At 47.8% G+C, this 5,449-nt stretch overlaps 1 long non-coding RNA gene across 1 annotated transcript; it reads right to left on the bottom strand.

Moving 5' to 3' along the window:
• Positions 1-540: 540 nt before the first annotated feature.
• On the bottom strand, positions 541-3,733 carry LOC144616054 (uncharacterized). Its single transcript, XR_013554934.2, has 3 exons — positions 2,705-3,733; positions 2,232-2,381; positions 541-1,541 (listed from the first exon to the last, which is right to left on the bottom strand). It is a non-coding gene; the product is annotated as an uncharacterized LOC144616054 (long non-coding RNA).
• Positions 3,734-5,449: the final 1,716 nt, after the last annotated feature.

Here is a 5,449-nt window from a genome sequence, read left to right as displayed (position 1 = left end):
CACTGAAGTGATAGGATTACAGATCTGAAAACACGTGGCTGGCCTGCATTCGGAGCAGATTGGAGGAGGGTGTGGATGCCCAGGGAGACTATGAGGAGGAGGCTTTTTCAGTCAGTCACTGGCTTAGGGCAGCTTGGGGTAAGTTGGGGGGGCATGGAGAGAAGGGGTTAGATCTCGAGCAATTCAAGAGAAAAACTGGTGAACCTTGGAAATTGGTCTGATGTGACTGGGGATGAAGGAAAGGGGGACGTGAGAGCAACCTTTAGATTCCCATTGATCTCTAACGATTTTGAATTCAGAAACCCATGAAAATTAGAGACCGCTCGGGAGACCTATATATATATATATATACACACACACACACACACACACACACACACATATATATATATATATATATACACACATGTATATATGTATGTATATATATACATGTGTGTATGTATATATATATATATATATACATGTATGTATATATATATACACACGTATATATATATATATATATACACACATAGGACATTTTGCCCATCGCTTCAGAAAGATACGTAGACCTTCTAAAGCCCATTCATGAACCCCAGGTTGTAAAAGAAACTATTTCTTACTCTTTATTATACCTCTAGATCCTACTCTAGAAAACAGCATCGAATCTGGCGCTTAGTATTTGTTTGTTGAAGCAGTTAATAAAGGTAAGACAAGAAGCTGATGGTTAATTCTCTCCCCTTCCTGCTGCAATACGGATGTAGGGGTTTTAACAGATGAGCTGCAACTTACATGCCTGTGAACCAACTGCCCATTAGCTTGCAAGGCAGCATTAGGTGGAAAAGTCCACAAATGGACCCCTGAGCCTCCAGGTGGTGGAGAGGAATAAATTTAGAGTATTAAAGCTCCAAAGACCCAAGATTTGTCTGCAGCAGATGTCTCCCCACAATGCTAAGTGCTTTGGGCTGAAGAATAAAACCGTCTGCTGTGATTTTTTGTGGGGGAGTGCATCATTTGGAGACGAAGCCAGTCTGCCTATGGCTGAGTGGACAAGGTAAGTTCATGTCTTGCATTTCATGATTTATTTTTACCTTGTGGAAGAAGCAGAAATGGTAATTGTGCTCATAGACAGAGATTGAGGACAGAATCATGCCTTTGCAGATAAGGCATTTCAGGAGACCAATAAAGATAAGGGGGAAAGAAATGCATAGGAGACGTTTTCAGAAAGATTTAGTTCACACGTATTAACCCAGGCTGGGCTGGATTTTTCTCTCTGTGTCTTGGGTGGCCGCATGCTCGGAGCAGGGAGAACCGTCATCTGAACCACGGACTCTTCAAGGGGTCTTAGCGGTCACCTGACTCATCCTCGCATAAGCACGAATTCCCTCTGCAGTGCCCTTTGCAGGTAGCTCCTGGTGCCTCCATTGTTGAATAAGTGAAAGGAAGTCCCACCTGGACTTTACAGTTAATGCCAGGAATGGCACATATGCTTCAATTTGCATGACAGTTCCAGTTACTTGACAGGGTCTGCCTAGAGCAGAAGGACTCCAAAGCTGGGTCTGGATTAAAGAAAAAGAAAAAGAATTGATTATTAATGTCTGTCAAAGAGGAAGGAGGATGAGAGTGGTACCCTGGAAGCCAAAAATGTTCTGCTCTTGTCATCCTTGGGTTAGATTCTTCAGTCAATTAATTCACCTCGTATTTATTAAGCATCTACTATGTGGCAGTTGTGGTCCTAGGGGCTGGGGATCTGAATCCAACGGCTATTTCCCAGTCCTCATTTTCCTGCCCTCTCTGCCAAGTAGCCAGACTTGGCCACCTTTTCATTCTTAAGATGCCTCCCACCCCCACCCCCACCCTGCTCTGGCTTCCCTAAAACCATATCCTCTCTTTCCTCCCATCTCACAGGTGATATTGGTCCTCGCTTTTCTCCTCCTCTTCTCTTCCTCTTCTCTATCTTAAAATGGTGGACGCCACAAGATTTGGCCCTAGGTAGCCTTTTCTTCTCTGTCTTTCTTTATCTAGTCAAGGCCTATCCACGTTTCTAAATGCCATGTATATGCTAATGACACTCGGGTGTATGTCTCTAGCCACAAAGGGAAACCTCTATAACCACCTGCTACCTGACAGCTCGACTTAGATCTCTAAAATGCACCTCAAACATAACACATTCGAAAGGGAGCCATTGAGTTTCTGGAATGCCTCTATCTCCCCCAAAGATAACCTCATTTGTTTGCCAGTCTTCCCACCTCAGGAAATGCCTCTGCCTCCAAAACTTTGGACCAGTCTGCCCATGGCAGTCTACACCTTGACCGCTGTCTTCTTCCTGGCCTGGAGTGCGTAAGTAGACCCCCGTTTGCTCTCTCTGTTTCGATGGTTGCTTCCCTTCAGGCCCCTGTCTGCACAATAAGGAGAAGTTGTAAACATAAGTATTACTAATATCATGTGAGTTGCTCGTTTAAAACGCTTCTTCCCTGTGAAGAAAACTCAAACACCACCTTCCCCACGTTTCCAGGGTGACTTTCATCTGCCTGCGTCTCAGACCTTACTGCCCTTACTGTCTTCAGCCACTCGCTAGCTCACTTTCTATTCCTACAACAAGCTATTTATGTTTCCTCCTCAGGGACTTCACACTGTTTGTTTCTCTTGCTAGAATACTCTTCTTTCTGATCTTTCTGCGGTTGGCTCCTTCTTGTCTCTTAGATCTTAGCTTAAATCGTACCTTGCAGCGTATCTGTATCGTCTTTCGTCTGGAGGATGCAGGCACCTCCCTGCTGGCTTCTGCCTCTGTCTCCCACTCCCATCCTCTCTCCACGCCTCGCAGATTTCAGCCTGGTTGACTCAGCCTAACTCAGTCCAGCCCCTGCCAAGCCCTCCAGCCTCATCCTCGCTGGATTCCTTGCCTTACACAAGGCAAGGAATGCCTTGCCTTTGCTGAGTGGTGGACTGCCTCTGAGTCTTTTCCTATTCCTCCTGCCCATACTCTTTGCCACCCTTCCTTCTGCATAACCTCTACTCCTCTCAGACACAATTTAGGAAAGCACCACCTTCCCTGGAGATGCTTATCTGAGTCTCTCCTGACTTCAACTTCCTGTCTTGGGTGTAGGAAAGCATGTGGGGCTCTTTTCTTGTGTTGTTGCCTGTTTCCTGGTCTCTCTTCTGATAGCTCTCTTGAAAGTAGGGATTTGGAGGTATGGCCTTATCTTTATCCCCGGGGCCCGGCACAGACCTTTGCACCATCATAAACATTACAGGAAGCTTCCTCTACAGGATTTCTGGAAGAGGGCAGTGGGATGGCTTTCTGCTGGGTGGATCAGCCAGTGGTGTACCCATCTCCAGAGTTCATGAGCTCTAAGTGAGGGCTGACCCCTGGGGATAGAATGAACGACATTAACCTGCCAGTAGGTGCATCGTGGAGAATCGAGTCTGGCGCTCTTGATACAGTTCAGCTATGAGGTTTGCATCTTGAAGCAATTAAGCTCCCAGTGTTTGACCTGGGGGCCTAGGAAAGGACAGAACATCAGCAGACATTGGAAATGAGCTGAAAGGACAGGAGAGGCTCAGGTCCCCCAGGAAGTATCATTGTGTCCAGCCCTGGTGGGGCTGCCCCCTTCTCTGGGTATTTCCTCTCACAGGCAGTGGAGTGTAACTGGCCATGTTGCTGTTTAGTGACCCTGCCCCGCTGGCTGCACCTGACTGAGCCAGGAGTAGGCATCCAACTCCACCAGGGCCTGTGGGACTTTCCATCTTCCAGAATTTAATAATTAAAATAGAAAAACACAGAGTCTGGAAGGTGGTGGTACCGACTCAAGCTAATGGCTAAAAAAGCTACAAACTCCTGCTGTTGGGATATGTCCATTTCCTTTCCCTTCCTGAGTCAGACCCTCTTGATTCTATGATACAGGTCCAGTAGCCCCACAAAGAGAGGGAGGTAGTGCATTTGGGATGAGAGAAACTCAAATGCTTTCTGGGGAGTGGACCGGTCTTCCAGGAGTGAAGGATGTAGTGAGGAGAGAGCCAGGGGTAGATTTCAACTTACCATGTTGAGCTGAACAAGCGCCTTTTCCCTATAGCAAAATTAAGGACTTCCAGAAAACCAGGGCTGAAAGTATTTTACTCATGAGGACACTGTGACCCAGAATGGGGTCCTGACTTGCTGAGGCTCCTGCCATCGGTTAATGGTCAGGTCGGCTCTTAGCTCAGTGTTCTTCTCACCATCTCAGTTGTCCTCAGTCTGTTGAGCTGGGCTCAGCTCATTGGTCAGCAGGGACTCATTGTAATCCCCTTCAGTGTCCCACTTGGTGGCTGCAGCTGATTACCTCTGGAGTCCAGGAGCCCAGGGTTAACCACCCCTCCCAGCTGCTATGTGGTTACCAGGGGGGTGTGTTTATCTAGGGCATCTGCCAACCGAAGGACCCAAGTAACCATCCCTTAAGATTGTGGGGCTGTGAACTATAAAGTGATGATCACATGGCAGGGCACTGGCACCGAGGAGCATCCATCATAATAACATGATGTGATGTGAGCAGCGTGGAGGCGGTCCTCGAAAGCTGCCCCACCCACCCACGCCCTGCTAGCCCTGCAGCCTTCCAGCAGGGCTGCATTCCTGGCCTAGGACGTCACGCTCGTTACATTGCTTCCAAATTTGGTTGGATGCCATAAATGAGCTCCTCTTTCCAACCAAATCAGTCTTTCCAAGGCAAGAGGATGTCTGTTGTCTCTGTAGGAAGCAGATTCCCAGGGAGACTGGTAGGCAGGCAATGCTCCTGTCTGACTTCCACAGTTGGTGTGAAGTCATTGTCCTCGGGGGGTGATCTGAGTTTTGCTTGAATCAGAATCCCTGGGTATGATTGTGAGAATGCGGATAATTGGGCCTCTTTCGGATCTACGGAATCCTCACCTCTGTGTTATTAACACGTCCCTCAGATGAGGAAGTTCGCTGGTCTCAAGAGTTCACTGGAGTTGGAAAAAGTGAGGAATTTAGGCTGGGGAGATAGTGGTTTCCTGCCCCTGCTGTAGACTTCCTAGCTGGGTAATTTGCATGTGTCTCTCACCTTCTCTGAGTATCCTTGTAAAGGAAGGAATATGTCTTATCTATATTGATCTCTAGCCCGTGCCGAGGACACAGGTGGCCCTCAACTAATGTTGAATGAATGCCTGCATGACTGAAGACCTCAGCCCACTCTGCACCTAGTGACTGAGTTGATTCGGGAGAGACACCTGTGCGGCATCCTACATATGGTAGGTGCTCATCAACACCTCAGTACAGTGGCTTGTCCTCGGCAGGTAACCTGAGTAGAGAAACAGAAGTGCGGAGGAGATGACAGGTGTTCAGAGACCTCTCTGAGACCCAGCGGCGGTAGGTGCTTCCAGAAAAATCCAGACATTCCTTCTTCCTCTGCTTCCTATGGCCTTCCGTCCATTGTCCTGGGAGTCACCAAATCAGCGAAGGTCAGCCAAGGTCGGT

This window comes from Panthera onca, chromosome B1, assembly GCF_046562875.1.
Source record: "Panthera onca isolate mPanOnc1 chromosome B1, mPanOnc1 haplotype 2, whole genome shotgun sequence".
Classification (NCBI taxonomy): Eukaryota; Metazoa; Chordata; class Mammalia; order Carnivora; family Felidae; genus Panthera; species Panthera onca.
The sequence above is the reverse complement of the archived record's forward strand: the minus strand, read 5'-3'. Positions and strand labels throughout refer to the sequence as shown.